The following is a 21,938-nucleotide window of genomic DNA, read 5'->3' on the forward strand; positions in this document are numbered from 1 at the left end:
GTTACCATTAGGTTTGTATGTAACATCTTGTTCATATAGCAGTCTATATTACATTGACGGTTGTTTAAGTTTGAACCCATTCTTCCTCCTTTCCTCCTCATGTTTAGGTTTATGGTATCATATATTATTACATCCTTTTATATTGTGAGTTCCTTGACTGGCTTTTTACAGAAATACACATTTTTCACTACTTTTGTGTTTCCTACCTTCATGTTGCCATTTTTTCTTTGTCTTTCATTTCCACTCAGTGTCCCCTTTAATATTTTTTGCAGGGCTTGTTTAGTGGTCTTAAATTCCTTTAGTTTTAGTTTGTCTGGGAAACTCTATCTCTGTTTCTGTTGTGATTGATAGCCTTGCTGTATGCAGTATTCTTGGCTGCAGGTTTTTCCCATTCAGTACTTTAAATGTAAATGATGCCACTCCTTTTTGACATGGAAATTTTCTGCCGAAAAATCCACTGACAGCTTTATGGGGTTTCCTTTGTATGTAACTGCCTTCTTTTGTCTTCTTACATTTAATATTTTTCTTTATCAGTATATTTTGCCAATTTAATTACAGTATGTCTTGTGAGTCTGCTTTCGTTGATTTTGATGGGGGTTCTCTGTGTCTCCTGGATCTGGATATCTGTTTCCTTCCCCAGATTAGGGAAGTTTTCAGCTATTTTCTCTTCAAATAAATTCTCTGTCCCCTTTTTTCTCTTCTCTTCTGGGACTCCTTCAATCTGATCATTATTATGTTTGATGGAGTCACTGAATTCCCTCAGTGTATTCTCGTTTTGCATAATTCTCTTTTTTCTTTTGTTCAGCTTGATTACTTTCCATTACTCTGTCTTCCAGGTCCTTAATTAGTTCCTCTGCCTCTTTCGGCTTCTTGTTCATTCCATCAGTTGTGTTTCTCATTTCATTTACTGAGCCCTTTATCTCTGCTGTTTCTTATCTTTGTATTAATTGTCTCACTGATGTCTATCACTTTTTTTCTCAAGTCCAGTGATTATCCTTATGATCATTGCTTTAAATTCTCCATCAGTCATGTAATTTGTATCTGTTTCGCTTAGATCTTCATCTGTGGCCTTGTCTTAGTCTTTAATTTAGAACAGATTCCTCTGTCTTCCCATTTTGTCTATGTTTCTGTGCCTTTTTCTGTGGTAGGAAAGTTGATACCTCCTGTTCTTGTGAGTAATGGCTTCATGGAGAAGCCCTCTAGTACCCCATAGCATAATCTCTCCTATTGCCCAGGACCTGGTACCTCTGGGAGTGTCTCCATGAGTGCTGTGTGTGCTCTACTGTTCTGTGCTGACCACTGTATCCTTTAGGTCAGTTGTCTGCAGAGGGTCTCTTTGCCTGGTGTGAACAGTGTTTGGTCCTTGGCCTCAATGTGGCATGTTTTAACTAGGTGTGCTCTGGTCTGCTTGTGAAATAAGACCTGTCATTGCTGTCACTGGAACCAAGGCCTTGCAAAACTCCAGGGTCTGGAGTCATGGTGTTGGTAGTGGTTTGGGTGGGTCTTCTTGGGGAGAGGCCTGCCCCCTTAGAAGTGTGGTTCTTCTGGAATGTGGGAGGCAGGGCTTGGTTTAAGCAAATTAGGTAGCAAGTGTTAGCACTGTGCTGCTTCCCGCAGGTGGCCCTTTGTTCATGCTGCGGGGTGGGGAAGGGAAATGCCACCTGCCAGATCTTTTGTTTCTGGAGGGATCTCTCTGTGAATGCTGCCTCTCTGGGACATGCTCTGGGATGAGCACGTAGCTGGTTTACTATGTGCCTCAAGTGCTCTTCAGAATGCCATCTCCATGCTGTATGTCCATGGGTTGTTTATTCTGCTTTCTGTTTAGGAGCAGCCACAGTGTCCTTTAGCTCTCCCAGATGAAAGGATGTTGACCTTCAAAACTCCAGGCTTTAAGCTCTGCTGGGTTTAAGAACTCCCAAATTTGGTCCCTGTTTCTTTCCAAGCCAGTTGCTATGGCCTTTTCATTTTCCCAGGTGCTCTCGTGTATTATTAGTCTGATCTCTCACCCTTCTCTGCACTGCAGTGGCCATGATCTGTTTGTTTCCCAACCTATGTCTCTGAACTTTGTGGCCTCTTTTCTTCCTTTATTTGTGGAGTTTGTTCTGCCAGTCTTCAGGCCGGTTTCTGGTGTATTTTGGGTTATTCGATAGTTTTATTTGTGGGATGAGGTGAACCTAGGACCCTCCTACTCTGCCATCATCCTCCTAATCCACTGTGTTATTTTTTAATTATTTTTAATTATTAAAGCGCTGTATAGATGATATGTACATGATTTCTGTGTGGAGGTGGGAAGTGTCAGGACCTTACTCAGAATAATGTCCCAGATTTCTAGTCTTGAAGTTGTTGTTGTTGTTTTCAATAGCAAGTGCATTACTTTATTTAGTTTGTGTATTTTTATGGTGTCCTTTGAAGAGGCTGATGCAAATTGTTGCTTTAGATTAAAAATCCCACTAAGCCACTCTTGCATGGTATTGATAAGAGGAATATGAGGATAAGAGGAGTTAAGTGAGGTCATGTGCTTGGAATAATGGACTACAAGTCTTTCATCTGAAAATTACCATTTGGGGGTAATATAAATTCTTTCCTAATGTCCTTCTGTTGGTCCACGTTCATTAGCTTTGAAGGGTAAAACGTCACTTGGTTCTGCATATTTTCTTAATCCAGTCTATCTAGGATACTGCAAAGGACAATTTTTCCAGATAGTGTTAAATAATTGAATGGTAGAAGTACTCTTCAACTATTTCTGAGTTAACTTGATTTTGGAAAATATTGTAAAAGCACTTGGGTTAAAAACACTGATGTTAAATTTCTGTAGAAATGTAATTCACACTTTAATGGGCCCAAGCAAAAGCATTAGGCCATCTCTCACAACCTTAAACTTAGGGTTTCTTTTGAAATAAATGTCCTAGGTGGCTTTTTTCTGGAAATAATCCATCTTTATCCACCATAATAATTTGCTGTGCTGTTTAACTATCTGGCTCTATACATTTTCTCGTTTTCCTATTTATATGACACTTAACTTTATCTTGTTGTTTTTAAAAAACAAAACTTGAACATTTTGAATAACTCATGATTCAAACTTTTCATTAGGTTCATGGAACTTTTTTATATGATGTTTTATATATTTTGCCTGTGCATTGCTATTTTGTCTTTCTAAATTATGATTATCACTGCTCTATATTTTATGGACCCTTATGGAACAGTTTGCATAATTTGAGTTTTAAACCTTGGAGATGCCTATATTTTAAATTGCCTGTATGCATCAGTTCAACCTCTCCTCCTCTGTTTTTGTGCCTATTTTGCTAGAGAAGTATAGAGGAATTTGAGTTTAGGTACCACAATCTGGGATTGTGAAGATTTTAAGAAAACCCCAGAACAAAAAACTAATTATGTCAGTACTGAGTGCTTACAGTGTATCCAAATTTATGCTACATATAGTGGGAGCTTAAAAATATTAACAGTATATGGTATATGACTTTGAGAAGTATACTGAAAAATTGATAAGACGTATGATCTCTTAGACATGTATGTTATACTTAGAAATGGTAATGACTTCCTGAGAAATAATGATTATGCATATTTTAGCTATTTTATAGATCTAGACACATAACTAAAAATATTTCTATATAGATATGTAGCTGAGTTCCAGGAATTTAAGTCACTAGTCACTTACCCTGATCCTGTACCTTATTTTCATTATATAGCTATTGGTAAACTAGTTCTTCCAAACCCTGTTTTAAATACTTCCCAGTTGACTGTATTTATTTTGGGATAACTGTAGGTTGGGTTATATATGCTAAAATTCTGAAAGCAAAATAACATGAACTGTAATTCTATTGGGAAGTATCTCAGGCTGTTATTTTATTTGAAATGAAGACTAGTTGAACTCTGCTTCCTCCATCTACCTCAGTCTTTTGAGTTTTCACCTTGTCTTGCACTTACATTTAAGAGAGCATTAATGTTGTTATAGTTGATTCCTTCCTTGCAGATGAGTATTTTCAGTTTATATACTGAAAGATGAATATGTAAGGAAGCATTATTGCCAATGGAGTAGAATCTTTTACCAAGGGATTGCCTTCTTACATGCAAGCATGCTATGTGATCACTATAAATTCTAATCTAGATCCAGAATTGACCCAGTGTTCCTTTTCATGTTTTCAGTATAGAAGAATTTGTGCCAGTAGAGAATAGCAATCTATACAGTTTGTGTTAATTTTGAGTAATCAAAATGTGAGGCAATTAACTAGAGTGAAAATTGGTTGCATTCATCTTGAATCAGGGGCCCTGATCCTGGATTTTCAAATCTCTTGTCATTATTTTATTGAGTATAGTCTAGGTTGAGTTACTTCTTTCTGAACTTCTGAACTTCTATATATGAAATAAGCTGTTTGGACTAAATTATAGTCAAAATCTCTAGATACATGAAATATTTATGAAGAAGTGATTTATGTCCTAATTCCTCTTGAGATTCTATAAAAAGGAATCAAATGTGAATAGTAATATAAGCAAATGTTTTAGTAGAATTTCATAAGTGTTTGAAATACTTGTACACATACCATTTTGTTTAATCTTTTTAACAACTTTATGATGTAGATAATGGCAAGACAAGATGCATGCCAGTTGCTTCATAGGTCTGTATATATGAAACTCCTTCAATAAAATAAAATTCCCAGTAAGCTCTAGAAAATCAAGGAAAAGATATTTGACATATATTTGATAACCCAGTGCTAAGTGAAATAAAGTAAAAGTAAATGTTAACCTAGTCCTACTGCATTTTAAGTACTCTGTGCTCTTAGGAAATGATTTTTGAACTTTGCACTAGTTCTGCCCTAGTTTTCTGCCTGTGCTGACATAGCTGTTTTGCTGAAGAAAGACTCTATTCAGTGTGCTTGTATTTATCTTTACTATCTGTTTCAACTTAAGGCAAAAATGAAACAAATCAGACTATTTTTGGATCATTACTGAATTGCTGGTCTACAGTGATAGATTTGTATTAATAGAAGTTTATAATAAATTGATTAACACTGAAAAGTCAAATGCAAGGAAAATTACCATGCACATAATTTGTCTAATTTTAAGATTCACTGAGGTGCCTTGAGATATTTTCATTCTACCAGTTTTCACTTTTGAATATATCCTAGTGATTATCCTAAAATTCCTTAGAAAAATTTCTTCTACTACCCTACTCAGGATGTGGTTATAGAGTTCCTTGAGTGTGCACTGCTTTTCTATTTTATACAGTGTTGTGAACACCTGCAGTTTTATGAATGAACTAGTTAGCCAGTGATATAATGAGTCTCTGTTGTCATCAGAAAGCAGCCAAGCATTGAGTGCTGCCCTTCATGAATGGCCATTAGACACTGGCTTATATTTACACAGATCCTTGCTATGACAAAAGAGAAGTTATTATGAAGGAATTATCTCATTTTATCAATTTCTCCTCCTTTGCTATAGCCTTCTTTGTTTCTTTTCTTTTCTTTTTTTTCTTTTTAAGGGACTGCAAGGCCATTGTTTTACAGAAGTTTTCAATTTTTTGCTTATAATTTGTCTACCGTCCTGTGTCTACTGTCTTGTCCTTTTATTGAGGGTGTACTTTGTGCTAGGTGTCATGTCAGAAGGTTTACCTGTATTATTTCATTTAATCTTCACAGCAGTTCCAAAAGGTGAATAGGCTTTATTTTATAGATGAGAAATTGAGGCCCTATAAAGTTAAGTAAACTGTCCATGCTTATGCCTCTATTTGATAAGGAATAAAACTGTGATTTTGAACTCTTGTCTGTCAGTTCATAGAAATGTCCGTACTTTGAAGTCATGGTTTACAATTACTAGATTTTCCATACCCATTTCTTTTGCTCCTTTATTTTTCTTTCTACCACTCACTGCTAATTTCATATTGTCAAATGAAAGAACTCTAGTTACATACTAGTACTTTAAATATGTTTATGCATTGTTTTCAAGTAGATTCCAAGTTTCTAGAAGAAAGGGATTATGTTTCTTATTAATTTTGCCTTGGCACCTGACCACTTGTTTAATAAATGCTTATTTGACTGATTGCTTTTATTATTAGTACACTTTAATTTTTAAGTCTGTTTTCCATCTCCATCATTTGCATATTTGAAAAGTCCTTGTTATTAAGATTTCTGACTCTTACTGCTATTACTATTTCTTATCTGGCATAATGAAGTTTGAGAAAAGAGGGAGGAAAACCCAGATACCCCAAGGAATATGATTGGGCTGATTTCATTATTTCACTAATAATATTTAGATGGTCTTCTCCTGTTGTAGCTCTTTAAGTGATATGTTTCACAAACAAATTGTTTCTGTTTTTTCCCCTTATGTTTATTTCTGGTTGTGCTATCATAAAGAAAGCCCCTCACATGAACTTGTATTTTTGAAGTTTTTCATCAGTTCTGCATCTTAACAGAGAACTTAAGTACAGTGAAAGACCATTGCTATTTCAGGGCACCTGGGTGGCTCAGGTGGTTAAGCATCAGGTCATGCTCTCAGGGTCCTAGGATCAAACCCAGCATCCAGCTCCCTGCTCAGCATGGGGTGTGCGTCTCCTCCCAGTCCCTGCGCCACTCCCCTTGCTCATTTGTGTGTGCTCTCTCTCTCTCAAATAAATGAAATTTTTAAAAAAATGACTACTGGTATTTAAAGTGTGATTAAACAGATATGAAAGAATTGTTTTCTAGGGACGCCTGGGTGGCTCAGTTGGTAAAGCGTCTGCCTTTGTTTGGCTCAGGTCATGATCCTGGGGTCCTAGGATCCTGTGTAGGGCTCTTTGCCCAGCAGGGAGCAGCTTCTTCTTCTGCCTGCCACTCCCCCTGCTTATGCCCTCTCTCTCTGACAAATAAACAAAATCTCTGGAAAAAAAGATATTGTTTTCTACTTTTCAGAGGAAATTTAGTTTTTACAAACATGAAATTCTCAGTTTACTAACCTCACTTTACCAAAACAGAACTGAGGTCTTCATTTTTACCCCTGACTGCAGCTTGACTTTCTGCTTATTTTTTCATTGGATTTTGCTCTGTGTTGTGTGACTTTTCCTTTAAATATAATCTAGTTCTAGAGTTACTTCCTTGCATGAACCAAATACCTCTTTTATAAAACTGATTTAGGTAAAAGTTTAGAGACTTTAAGACCTAGTAATAAAGTGGTATGCTAATTTGATGGTTAGTGGATAGTGTCCATTGTTAAATGAAATTTGGAACTGTGGCTAATATTTATTTATTTATGTATGTATGTATTTATGTATGTATGTATGTATGTATGTATGTGTGTATGTATGTATTTATGATTTCTAGTATACTTGCCTAACCTGTGTTTCAGAACACAGAGTTAAACTATTTAATTGAAATCATGAGGAGTCAGCTCACTGCAGTAAAACTAAGCTAAAAGCTTCATGCTAATTCTGAAAGAGGTAGTATATGCTATTTAAAGCTTGAACATTAAAAGAAAATGAAATTTTAAAGGTTTTGTATTTAAAATTATTTAATTCAATTGGATGCCCTTTGATCTTGATATTTTGTAAAGCTTGCTAACCTACAGGTTAGCTTGCTTTTAAAAATGGGTTTATTTTCCCCAAGTGCCTTGCTATATTATACTCAGCTAAGTTATTTCGGTCACTGGAATTGATTTAAACAAAGTATTGCAGCAAAGTCAGTGGTTAGTTAGCACACCTGTAAATGTGATGACTTACAGTTCCTCTTGCTGGTTCTGAGGATCAGTGGACATAAATCAGTGTGTGCTTAGAAAAGAAAAAGTAATATGCCAGTTAGGATTCCCATTTTCTTTTTTAAAAAGATTTTATTTATTTATTTGACAGAGAGATAAAGGGACATAGCACAAGTAGGCAGCTCTGCAGGCAGAGGGAGAGGGAGAAGCAGGCTCTCCGCTGAGCAAGGGCCTGATGCAGGGCTCAATCCCAGGACCCTGGAATCATGACCTGAGCTGAAGGCAGCCACTTAACCGACTGAACTACCCAGGTGCCCCTAATATTCCTATTTCATAATTCTTTATACTGACAGTTTTTAAAAAATTTTGCTACTTAACGATAATATAATTTCTTAACAATTATAGTTACATTTCTGTACTTTTAAGTAAGAGGTAGTTAAAATGTTTGCATAAAAATTTTTGCTTTCTAATACCTCCCTCGGTTGTCACTTTCTTCATTCTCTTACTAATTTTTTAATTAAAAAAATTTTTTTTTGCATTAAGAATGCTTAACATCTACTCTCAGTAATAACTTCATTTTCTTTTAATAACCTATTTTTGGATTTTGTTGTTTGGTTTGTATTTTGTTTAACTTGATGTTTTAGTAATTTTTTTATATTTTTGGTATACTCTAATACTTCTTCCTCACTTGTGCATGGATTTCTCCCCAGCATATACTTGTTCTGTCTTAAAAACATAGTAATGTAGTTCTTCAGATACCAAGGTACTCTAGGGTAAACTATGTTTTATCTATATCCAATTTAGTTACAGGAAGCTGAGCAGTGGAGTTGTTCCTTGAATACCTCTATTAACAGATTTTGGGCCATCTTTCATATCCTCTATCATTTAACCCTGCCTATTCATTATGAATGAGCTTCCATAACTCTAGAGCATGTATGACTTCATACAGCCAAATTAGCCTATAATCTCAAACTTGCCATAGGTATTCTTATTGCCAGGTTCATGCTTTTCCTTTTCCTTGTTGATAATCAGATTTTACCCTTCCTTTAAGGCTCACTTGAACTCTAATCCTCTCTGTTTCCTAGCAGCCTCTTCACTCAGTGAGAACCCTTGTCTCTGAAGCTTTGTATCCATTATTGTGATACTACTATTCTTTTAATACTTCGCTTTTGCTCCATTTTTCCTCTTCCCTTCACTCCAACATGTGGACATATACACACACACTTTTAAAGAGAATGTTAATATCGCTAAAAGAATTAAAATGACTTTCATCTAGGGGTATTTGGGTGACTCAGTCTATTAAACGTCTGCCTTTGGTTCAGGTCATGATCCCAGTGGCTGGTATCCAGCTGAGATCCAGCTTAGCCGGGAGCCTGCTTCTCTCTCTGTCTGCCACTTCCCCTGCTTGTGCTCTCTCTCTTTCTCTGTGTCAAATAAATAAAATAAAAAATGACTTTGAATTAGAGTGTTTAAGGAAAGACTTTATGGGTAAGGATACATATTGATTGATACATATACCTAGAAAAATGCATTATGTTACACCTTTAATAAATCCATGGTTAGCAACTGTGTAGAAGCTATCTTTGAAGATAATTGAGTAGTCCTAATGTATTGCTATATTATTGCTAACATGTTGGCATTTTTTTTTTTCTAAACCAGGAAGTTTATTACCTTTTTCTGAATGTCAAAATTGAGGTATAGTTCTAGAGACCAGTAGTCTCCATAGGCATAGGTCTGTATTTTAGGGATATGGCAAGTCTAATAGCACTCTCATAAATTATAGGCTTGAATTTGGATTTATATTTTCTTCTTAGTAATTGATTTAATACATAGAGGATGAATATTTTCAAAACATACAGTGATTGATAATAACATGTTTATTAGAACATGAGGTTATTTAAAAATGTTAAGGAATTATAGAAGAGTTGCAAAATAGTTCAGGGTTCTTAATACCCTTTATCAAACTTCTGTTAACATTGACATCTTACATAACCACAGTGCAGATGGGGAAAGTTGGTAAAACTGGCATAATACTATTGGTAGTTTTAGTGTAATACTTATTACAATAGTACTTTTATACTATTGGTACAATATTATTAACTAATCTATGGACCTTATTTGAATATCACTAGTTATTTTATTAATGTACTTTTTAAAATTCAAGATCCAATCTAAAATCCACAGTGCATTTACTTTTTGTGTTTCTGTAGCCTTCTCCAATCTCTGACAGTTCCTGTTATTCGTTGTTTCATGACTGTGACACTCTTGGAGGGTACAGATCAGGTATTTTGTAGCATATTCTTGAGTTTGAATTTCTCTGATGTTTTCTCATAGTACACTGAACATATCTGTATTCTTGGAAAGAATATCACAGATTCGATTTTGTGCCTTTCTCAGTGTACCAGAAGGTACATGATGTCAGTATGTCTTACTACTGGTGATGTTAATTTTTTTTTTTTTTTAAATTTAATTTAATTTTATTTTTTTTTATTTTTTTTTAAATTTATTTATTTATTTTTATTTCCAGCATAACAGTATTCATTATTTTTGCACCACACCCCGTGCTCCATGCAATCCGTGCCCTCTATAATACCCACCACCTGGTACCCCAACCTCCCACCCCCCGTCCCTTCAAAACCCTCAGATTGTTTTTCAGAGTCCATAGTCTCTCATGGTTCACCTCCCCTTCCAATTTGTTTTAGGTGATGTTTTCTAGGTTTCTTCACAGTGGTTACTATTTTCCTCTTTGTAATTAGTAAATATCCTATGTGGAAGTATGCTGAGACTATAGAAATATTTTATTAATTTTATCTCTTCTATTGATTTGCTAATATATTTCTCATGAAATTATTTATAGTAGTTGTCCCAGGTTTTACAAAATAATCTTTAAACAATCAGAATCTACATTTAAATAATAATACGCTGCTCCATGTTTAGTGTTGATGGCCCTATAGTATTGTATTTCCAATTCTTCTGTCCCATTTTTTATATTGTTATTGTCATGTTATTTTATTTTATTTTTTAATTTATTTTTAAATATTTTATTTATTTATTTGACAGACAGAGATCATAAGTAGGCAGAGAGGCAGGCAGAGAGAGGAGGAAGCGGGCTCCCTGCTGAGCAGAGAGCCCGATGCGGGTCTTGATCCCAGGACCCTGAGACCATGACCTGAGCTGAAGGCAGAGACTTTAACCCACTGAGCCACCCAGGCGCCCCTGTCATGTTATCTTAGTTTTGCAAATGCTATAAACACAGTATGTTGTGACAGTTTTTACTTCAGGTAGTCACTTTTCTTTTAGAACAGTAAAATTTAAGGAGAAAATAATTTTATTTTACTTACATTTGTTAACTTTTTTTGAGTAGATTTAAATTTTTGTTAGGTATCATATTCCTTCTGCCTGAGCTACTTCCTTTAATATTTCTTGTAGGGTAGGTTTGGTGGCAATAAATTCTCACAGTTTCTTGTTTTTCTGAGAAAGTTTTCATTTCTTCATTTTTGAAAGATGCTTTCAGTGGGTATGGAATTCTGGGTTGACAGTTTTTTCTCCCTTCAGCACTTTAAAGTTAAATGTTACTCTCTTATTTACTAGCTTGCATGGTTTCTGGAAAGAAGTCTATTTATTTTCTAATATTTGTTCTTCTGGCTGCCTTCAAGATTTTCTCTTTGTGTTTTTTTTTTTTTTCAGCAGTTTGAATATGATCTGCCTGAGAGGGTGTGTGTGTGTGTGTGTGTGTGTGTGTGTGTGTGTGTGTAGCTTTTGTAGTTCTGCTTCATATTCTTGGATCTGGTTTTAAAGGTTCTTTTTTCTTTTATTTAATTGAGATTAACATTACATGTAGTTAACTGTATTAATATGTACTGGTCAGTGGTATTTAGTATATTCACAGTGTTATGCAACTGCAAGCTCTCTTTAGTTGGTTTTGAAAAGTATTATTTTTCTCTTTTTTTCTTCTGTATTTTTGACTTTGTGTATATTAAATACAGTAGTCTTTTTTTGTTTGTTTGTTTTAAACACAGTAGTCATAAACAATACAAACTTGAACTGTGTGGGTCTGCTTATCCATGAATGTTTTTTAAAAATATAGTACAGTACTGTAAATGTATTTTGTCTTCCTTATGACTTTCTTAGTAACATTTTCTTTTTTTTTTTTATTTTATTTTCTTTTTTAAAAAAGATTTAATTAATTTATTTAACACACAGAGAGAGAAATCACAAGCAGGCAGAGAGGCAGGCAGAGAGAGAGGGGGAAGCAGGCTCCCTGCTGAGCAGAGAGCCAGATGGGGGACTCGATCCCAGGACCCTGAGATCATGACCTGAGCCGAAGGCAGAGGCTTAACCCACTGAGCCACCCAGGCGCCCAACATTTTCTTTTCTTTAGTTTACTTTATTGTAAGAATATAGTATATTGTACATAGAACATAGAAAATATGTGTTAATTAACTGTTTATGTTATTAGTAAGGCTTCCAGTCAACAGTACCCTATTAGTAAAGTTTTTGTGGAGTCAGAAGTTGTGTGGATTTTTGACTGTGTGTGGTGTTGGCACCCTTAACTCCCCTGCATTATTCAAGAGTAACTGTAGTTTGATTTCATCCTACAACTCTTGGATTCTTTTTTTATGTTTTTTCCCCTTCTTTTTTTCTTTGTGTTTCAGTTTGGGGAATTTCTTACATTCCTATCTGCAAGTTCACCGATTCTTTCCTTGACTATGTTAATTTAAGCCTGTTGAAGATATTCTTTTCATCACTGTTACAGGTTTTTGTTTTTTGTTTTTATTCTCCAGCATAGTTTCCAACTCTGCTTAAATTACTCATCTAGTCTTACATGTTATCTGTTTTTTTGCCTTTAACATATTGTTATTTAAATATACTTAACTAATTAACATATTCAGTAGTCATTTAATATTCTCTGACAATTTTAACATCTCTATCGTTTCTGAGTCTGTTTCTGATGACTGCTTGTTTTTGCCTGTGTGATTTTCTGGCCCTTTGGTATGTTTTGCAATTTTTTTCTGGAAGTTGGGCATTTTACGTAGGATAGTAGAAACTAAGATCTAGATATGGGCATGCCTTTTTTTTTTTTTTTTTTTTTAATGCTAAAAGACTTTTGTGCTGGTGTTTTGAGTTGATCTAATTTTGAGTTGAGTTGGGTTGGATTTGAGATTTATTTCTCTTTTGGCTTTGCGTCAGTGAGGAAGATGGAAGGGTCCTGCCAGAGTTTTGTGCCCCTTCCATAGTGCCTGCTGCTATTTTCCCTTTGTTCTCTACCTTACTGGGAACTTTCTCAAGACTGCGAGATTCTTCTTGTGATTTCTTGTGTTTAAGGAGTTGACTGGTTTGTGGGAGTTTTTTGTTTAATGGTTTTTTGTTCTTGTTTTTAATTTTCAACTGCTCCCTTAGCTTTTGTTTTTTCTGTGCTTCAGAGAGGGTGTCTCTTGCAAGCTGCTTGTTACTCTGTGAGCTAGACTGGTCGTGGGTACTGGAAGGCGTCCTGTATTGTTCTGGTAATACTTGGTCTTCTGCAGGCATTGAAAAGGTCCCTGGGTCTTGGGTTTGTGGCCTTCTCCAAGCTCCTGTCTCTCTTTAGGCGTAATTCCGAGCCTAGCAGGTTTTCCTGCCTCTCTCTTTGGGGTAGAGGATTTTCCCTCTTTTTACTTTTCAGATCACTGTAGATATCACACAGTGCCCTAAGGTGACAATGTTTGTTGCTCTTCTCCTCTAAGACCAAGGCTTTTGCTTTGTGAGGGAGATCGAAGGGTCCTGACAGTTTGTGCCCCTCCCATAGTAGCATCTGCTGTTCTTTTCCTTTTGTTCTCTGTTATAGAGACTTTCTCAACTGCCAGTTTTTTTTTCTGTGAGTACTTGGTGGTATTTACAGAGCAAAAGCCTGTAAGAACTTGCAGATCTCCTATATTTGCCTTAACTCTCATTCACCAGTACACTTTTACTCTTTACAATTTGTCAATCATCCTCCTGTAATTCTTATCCTAGCAAGTCAGTGCTCACATTTTGTCTTTCTCTGCATGTTCCTGTCTTAGATTTTAGGCCAGTTGTTCACCCTGTGAATGGGTTCCAGAAAAGTTACAAACTTGGGTGTTCTCTCTTTCCATTATAAGATTGGAAGTAATACTTTCTCTAGTTCTCTAATGATCCAGTGTCATTATTTTGAAAAACTGCTGTCATTTCAGTTTGTTTTTCTTCTTTCCCCAATATATGTTTAGTAGGTGGTTTTAAAATTTCCAGATGTAAGGTCTTTTCTCTTATTTTTGTTAGTAACTTCTAATTCTGTAGTATTAGATTTCGAGAGTGTTGTTTATAACATTGCTACTTCGTGAAGATTGTTTCTTCGTAACCTAACATATGATTGATTTTTGTGTGTCATTGGCTCTTGAGAGAATGTGTGTTCTTTATTATCAAAATGTAGATTTTAATATATATCCGTAAGATCTTCTACCTCCTTTCTTATGTTTTGTCCACTTGATCTGCCTTGTATTGAGAGTGCTATACTTAGTCTACTATTATTAGTGTATTTCTGTGTCTTTTTAAATATCCTATAGTTTTCTTTCATGAAGTTGGTTGCTGTTTTATTCCATGCATGCATATTCATTTTTTAAAAAGATTTTGTTTATTTATTTGAGAGGGAAAGTGAGAGAGAGCGCATGCATGCACTAGAGCGGGGAGGGACAAAGAGAGAGGAAGAAGCGGACTCACTGCTGAGTGTGGAGCCTGACTCAGGGCTCAAACCCAGGACCCTGAGATCATGACCTGAGCCAAAGTCAGACACTTAACTGACTGAGCCATGTGGGTGCCCCATGCATGCATATTCATAAGAGTAATAACTTCATTGTGAGTTGTGGCTTTTGGCATTAAAAAGTGGTCTTTGTAAATAAAAATGACCTTTGTTTTATTTAATACTGGATGTTTACTCCTACTCTTTTTTTGTGTCCATTAGCTTGATTTTTTTTTTTTTTAAAGCTTTTATTTATTTGACAGAGAAAGAGAGAGAGAAAGAGCACAAGCCAGGGGGAATGGCAGGCAGAGGGGGAGGGAGAAGCAGGTTCCCCACTGAGCAGAGAAGAGCCCAGCACAAGACTCTGTCCTAGGACCCCAGGATCATGATCTGAGCTGAAGGCAGACAGACACTTAACCGACTGAGTCACCCAGGGGCCCCCCCAGTAGCTTGATATCTATCTATCTATCTATCTATCTATTTATTTATTAAATATGGAACGCTTCACTAATTTGCGTGTCATCCTTGTGCAGGGGCCATGCTAATCTTCTCTGTATCGTTCCAATTTTAGTATATGTGCTGCCGAAGTGAGCACAGTAGCTTGAGTTTTAAAAAAATTTTGTTTTTAGTCATTTTGTTATTTTGTTTTAAGTGAATCTCTTGTATATAGCATATATAGAGTCTTGTTTCATGAGCCAAATTTAAAATGTTTTTTTAACAGTTATATCCATTCATATTCACTAATGTGATAGATGTGTTTGGTCTCAGTGCTGTCATAATATTTTGTAATCATGCTTTGTTGTATTTGCTATGTTTTCTATGAGTTGTATTTTCTTTCCTTTTATTTACAATTATTTTTTCTTAAATTATTGGTATTTAAGAATGCTTATATGTTCTTGTGGTTACTTTTATACTTGAACTTTTTTAATGCTCTTAGTCTCATTTTCTTCTTAGCTGTTTACAATGTGATTTATCCATTTTTAAGTATTATTTAAAACTATCTTTTGCCTGTATAACAGTCAGTGTTCTTACTCTGTTTTCCTTTTTACATTTAAAAAATTACTTTATACTTTTTCAGAACATTTAAATTTGTCCGTTAGTCTTTCTTCTTGTATCTCACATCTGTTTTAGTGGTGTATATTTATATATTCTTAAAATACTTATCATTGGTCCCTTCACTAAAGTTTTCTTAGTCATCAGTCGGTTAATAAACTCTTTCCCTAGTAGATTTGATTACTGCAGAATTCCCTAAGTTCTTAAATGTTGAAAAATTTCTGGTAACCCTGATACTTGAAGCTTGGCTGTATATAAAATCTTTGGTTCATATGTTCTTTAATTTTGCATTTATTATTTATTTAAGAAATAGCCCCCCCACCCCCGTAAAGATTTTATTTATTTATTTGAGAGAGACAGAGAATGAGCAGGGGACAGGGAGAGGGTGAGGCAGAAGGAGAGGGAGAAGCAGACTGCCCGCTGAGCAGGGAGCCCCATGTAGGGCTCCATTCCAGGACCCTGGGATCATGACCTGAGCCAAAGGCAGTGGCCCAAATGACTCCGCCACCCAGGTGCCCCTAATTGTGTTTTTAAAAACCTTCTGCTTCATTGTCTTGCTTTATATATTGGTTTGGAAACTGATACCATCTTAATCCTTGCCTTTTTAAGTTACCGATCTTTGCCTGGAGGCTGTGAGGATTTTATCTTTATATTTGAAATTTAGTAGTGTTAGTAAAATATGTTTCAGACTTGGTCATTCTGAATTAATATCCTCTAGGCCTCCACTGATCTTATTATAGATTAATAATATATAATATATAATAAATATATATGTTATATATTATATATAACATATATTCATGTCTGTTTTTAGAAAGCTTACTTGTAGTTGTTTAAAACTTATTTAAAAAAATTTTTTTTAAAAGATTTTATTTATTTATTTGACAGACAGAGATCACAAGTAGGCAGAGAGGCAGGCAGAAAGAGAGAGAGGAGGAAGCAGGCTCCCTGTGGAGGAGAGAGCCTGATGTGGGGCTCAATCCCAGAGTCCTGGGATCATGACCTGAGCCAAAGGCAGAGGCTTTAACCCACTGAGCCACCCAGGTGTCCCTATTTTTTTAAATTTTTATTATTTTTTTTTTAAAGTAGGCTTTATACCCAGTATGGAGCCCAGTGCAGGGCTCAGACTCATGATCCTGAAATAAAGACCCAAGCTAAGGTCAAGAATTGGATGCTCAACTGATTGAGCCACCCAGGCGCTCCTCTTAGATTTTACCTTTAAATTTTAGTTCTGTTCCATTTTTTTTGTTGTTGTTGTGTCAGGAACTTGACAATATGAATATGACTACTTTGTCTCTCTTCTACTCTAAGTTCTTCATTTCTGATCCTTTTTCTTTTTTTGCTATGTTATTTTCATTCTTATGGTTGTTTTCCTGCCTTTCTTCAATTCCCCTCATGAAATTTTGGTTGGCATCTATTTTCCCATGGGTACCTTATGACTTATCCTTCATTTCTGAGAATATCTTATTTTTTTTCCTTTTTCCTGGGTCCCATCAGCTTTCTTTCCTTTCTTCTACCTTTTTGGTTATTTTTCATGGTTTTAAAATTTTCTGATTGAAGATGGTTTTTCCTCAAATGCTTATTTAAATGTTTAAATAAGTATGTTTGTTTGGAGTATTAATTTACAGCTTTTCTGTTTCATGGTAGTTTTTTGGAAGGGAATTTTCCTCAGTAGATACATATGAAATTTCATTTCCTGATTTTTTTTTTGGAATAGCTCATGTATATTGGTTGGTTTGTGTGTTTTTATGTTCATTTTTATGGTGACAATATGAATGACAGTATTTTTAAAATAGTTTAAATGGCGCCCTCTTCTGTCAGTTTAGCAAAGCTCAGATACTTAAGCCAGTTTTTTGGTTGATTGGTTTTGGTGTTTGGAGGGGAGTTGAAGAAGAGTGATAAAAAGTAATGTGAGCGTTGACTTTATGATTCTCTTTTGTCTTGTAAGACACTAGACTTTCCCATTTTGCTTCTTTTCCCCTTTACCACTTGACTATCAAAGGGAGACTTTCACTTTGTTTTTGCTTTTTTTTCTTTGTAGTAGCTGTGTGTTTTTTAGACTGCCCCTTTAAGTCATTCCTCCCCCTTTAAATTATGCCTTTTTAAAATCCCTTTCCTGTAATCTTTGCTATGATCTGTCTATACCTTTTTATTTTTTTTATGTATTTTTATTACATTTTTTTAAATTTTAAGATTTTAAAATTTATTTATTTGAGAGAGAGCAAGAGCAGGCAAGAACATGAGTTAGGGGGAGCGGCAGGGAGAAGGAGAAGCAGACTACCTGCTGAGCAGGAAGCCAGACACGGGACTCTGTCCCAGGACCCTGGGATCATGACCTAAGCCGCTTCACCAGCTGAGCCACCCAAGAGCCCCTGTTTATACCTTAATGTTTTCAGACAGACAGAACTTAAGCTCTTAGGCAGTAGTTTAATCTACTTCTCTAGTGTAGTTGTAATCTTCTCTCAGGCAGTAGTTGAATCTACTTTTCTAGCTTCCCTCTGGAGGCCTGTCTTCTGAGGTAGGGATGGGACAAGGAACATGAGAGACCATATACTGGGAATTGGTAATTTTCCTCTTTTTATTAAAAAGGAAAAAGGAACATGATCAACAAAAGGAACATGTTCCTCACACTTACTTTGAAATTTCAATATTCTCCTTCTGCAATTTCAGTATTTCTCTTTCATGTTGAAGGCATGATTTTTGTTTAGCTTTATTTGCGCTTTGTTGTTTAGTATTGTTTTGGATGATGTAATAGTCTGGCTCCAATCAGGATGTAGAAAACCACACAGTAGGTTAAAAACAAGTGAATTTTAATATAATGAATTATTAACTATGATAAAGGAATAAGTATAAGATATGAGAAAACTCTATATTGTACTTTAGGACTAAGAGAGAGTACCTAAAGAAGGACAAACTTAGAAGGGATTCAAACATTTTTGGAGAAGTAGTTCAGCCCATTGAACAGGAGAGTTCACTCTTTGGCCAGACCTGAACTGGTTTGTAGTCATTGGGTAAGTACCCTCTGGTGGAAGATGGGGGAGCAAACTAGCCATCAGTAGTGTGGGTATGCAGCGGGCTTGCATGGAGTTGTGAATTCTCTGATCACAGGTAGGACAGGGGACTTGAAGGAGCAGCAGTGTGGTTCGAACCCTCTGGCCGCAGGCAGCCATGCACAGGGACTTGGAGGGGAGGTCACTGGGCAGAAAACCTCTGGGCAGTTTTCCAGTTGTGAAGGCTATGGAAAGATTATCTGTAAGCCAAGACTGCATGGTTGTAGACAGACCATGTTCTGGGCTCATGACTGGGGTAGAACTCCATTGGGTGTCCTCACTTCCCACCCATATTGCCAACACCTGTGCTGCAGCTGGAAACTACAAGAAAGAGACTTTTTTTCTTGGCAGTGTTCTGTAGTTTGTACTGACAAGACACTGTGCTCATTTTAAAAGAGATGTCAAGGAATTTTTTTCTTTTAATCACCAAAAGTAGTTAAAGTATATGTTCAGATCTAAGAGTCAAATAAATGACACAGATGGAAATATTGGATGACAGATAGTTGGGCAGCCTCTGTTGATTTTAGTTACCTGGAAGTCCCACCAAATTTTATGTATCTCTACTTTTTTTATTATTAAGCTCTTTATTTGGAATGCCATCCTTTGGTGCTTCAGATCTTTGTTTCCTCCCAGCATGTCAAAAATTTATCCTGTCTCAGGCACCCTTTGTTATAATCTTGACTTTAGCTTTTTCATTACTAATCACTGCCACCTCTCTTATACTCTTAATTTCAGGTATCCCTCATTCCTATCCCCATCTCATTCTCTTTGTTTTTATTTTATTTTATTTTTTTAAAGATTTAATTTATTTATTTGACAGACAGAGATCATAAGTAGGCAGAGAGGCAGGCAGAGAGGCAGGCAGAGAGAGATGGGGAAGCAAGCTCCTTGCTGAGCAGAGAGCCGGGGGCTTGATCCCAGGACTCTGGGATCATGACCTGAGCCGAAGGCAGTGACTTTAACCTACTGAGTCACCCAAGCACCCCCCACCCCATCTCATCCCCTTTAATAACTTGACTTAGAAAATCCTTTATGCACACTAGGATCTATTAATTCATGAGTCCTGTCACCTTTACACTGTTTTTTAGAGTCCGTGTATCCACTTTCCTGAATTCTTTTTCTTTTTTTTCTTTTGGGTCCCATCGTTATATTGATACTGCAGGGCCAAAACTTGAAGTCCAGGTCTTCTGACTCTAGATTCATATTCCTATATACTAGAGATAGCAAATAGTTTTAAGTTATAAGCCAGCTCTATTCAGTTTTTTTTCACTGTGTGCAAAGACAGTTGATAATGTCTGCCTTAAAAAGTGTGTTATGGTTTATGGGATCATGTCCAGCTTTAGCAGGAAAAAGTGATATAATTGCTTCTGAATAGCTGCAGTGGACATATATGTCTCATTGTAGCTACATTTATTTCAATGTGTCTTAAATATCAGTTGTGATAACTAGTATGTTTAAGTAGCTATTTTAGATTTTGGTTTTAGACAAAGATAGCTGGCATTGGTAACATCTCTTTTCCTTCTACTTGCCTTGTTCTATAAAGCTGATATATAATTCCAAAATAATTACACCTCCCTCACTTATTAATTCAGATGAGAAGCCAGCCATGTAAAGATCTGAAGTAAAAACATTGTAGAAACGAAAGAACAAATGCAAAGGCCCTGAGGTGAAGGCTAACATGTTTGAGGAAGAGATAGAAGTCTGATGTGGCCAAGAATGCAGTGAGCAAAGGAGAGAGAATGTTAAAGTCAGAACAATAGATAGGGACTTGATTTTATAGGAACCTGTGGGTGAATATTTTGGGTGTATCAATAATATTTCAATTTGATAACTCGTAATCTAAAAATAATTTTCTCGTTAATGCATGAAACATTTAAGTACATGTTTAAGAATGATACAAAATTATATTGGTTTGGGTTGCAAAGTTGTGTTCTCTTAACAATAGACCTCAAATGACAAGCCACGTAATACATCAAGGAAGAAACAATGGAAAAGCTCCTACTGTTCTGAAGAAATCATGACCCACACTGTCAGTTCTTTTTGTGTCTGTCTCTGGTCATTCAGACTGCATTGATTAGAGACTCAAAATCTAGAGTTTTACATTAGAATGGAAGTATTGGTTCTGGCAGTCAATGTGAAAGAGTTACAAGTACTCTGAATGAGTATAATGAGATTCAGTGCAGTTAGTGTATCTGGACCCAGTATTTCTATTTAGGATGACAAGACTTGATATACCTACTTACACAAAGTATAACAGGATCTTTTGGTCAGTAAATAAAATGAAGTCCAGAATTCCAAGTAAGTTAGAAACGAGGCCTTTGCAATCCTAGGCAGTCAGGAAATGTAAGAGTCCAGATCTCTAACTTAGTCTGGAAATGTAATGATCCAGCATTCCTAGTTAGTCAGGAAGTGTAATAGTCCAGCACTTAGCTAGATATTGCTTAGCAACTGGTATGAAGGTTTGATGGAAGAAAGGAAACAGAAACTAATGGTCAAAATGGAGTTTTGGAATCATTAATTTACTCAAACTATACTCGTGCTTGATTTCCTTAAAATTCTGTGTTTCATAGCTGGATTTTTCTTTTGACCTTAATAATTTTTCTTTAAAATCTTTTACTATCTGACTTTCTATACTCTCCAAGTATTTCTGTCTCTTATCATACTATATGACTGATTCAAAATATTGCTTTTTTTTTCCCCTTCGTCCTGTTTTTTTTTTTTTTTTGAAGACCTACAGTTCTTATCTTTCTTTTTACTAAAACCTTAAAGATAGAGAAACAAATGAAACCTTAAAGAGAAAGAAACAAATGAGCATGCTTGGTTTAGCCCATTTCTGCTGATTAATTTGATTTAAAAATGTAATTATACTTTAATTCACAAACAGTACACTGATACTATTGATAAAATTTAGAACTATAAAAGCAACAAGGGAGAAAGTCACTTACAATCTTACCCTACGACTTTTGTTTGATATTTTGGTCTATTTCCTGGTAGTCCTTTTCTCCCCTTTCTCCTATGCTAATGTATAAGCATGTGTGCTTATTTATAACTTTTTCTTAAGCTATTTTGCATCATAAGTATCTTCACAATATTTTGAAACCTATGGATGAGAGAAAAACACATGAAAGTTTTAACTTTAGACAATATTTTACTGTATTTTGGGGGGTATTCAGGAATCAGTCTGTCATCACAGGTCTTTGCCTTTTTTTTTTTTTTTAAAGATTTTATTTATGTATGTATCTATTTGAGAGACAGCAAAAGAGTGCCTGTGTGTGAGTGGGGCAGGGAAGGAATAGAGGGAGAGGGACGAGAAGATTCCCACTAAGTGCAGAGCCTGATGTGGGGTTTAATCTCAGGACCCTAAGATCATGATCTGAGCCAAAAGCAAAAGTCACACTCTTTAAAAAAAAAAAAAAAAAAAAAAAAAG

At 35.7% G+C, this 21,938-nt stretch overlaps 1 protein-coding gene and 1 non-coding gene across 2 annotated transcripts in view; one reads left to right on the forward strand and one right to left on the reverse strand.

Moving 5' to 3' along the window:
• The window catches only part of FAF1 (Fas associated factor 1), a 471,948-nt gene that overhangs the window by 67,438 nt on the left and 382,572 nt on the right, over positions 1 to 21,938 (forward strand). The gene's annotated exons all lie outside the window — the stretch shown is intronic.
• Positions 14,896 to 15,002, reverse strand: LOC116568324. Its single transcript, XR_004276548.1, has one exon. It is a non-coding gene; the product is annotated as a U6 spliceosomal RNA (small nuclear RNA).

Source organism: Mustela erminea, chromosome 10 (assembly GCF_009829155.1).
Source record: "Mustela erminea isolate mMusErm1 chromosome 10, mMusErm1.Pri, whole genome shotgun sequence".
Taxonomy (NCBI): Eukaryota; Metazoa; Chordata; class Mammalia; order Carnivora; family Mustelidae; genus Mustela; species Mustela erminea.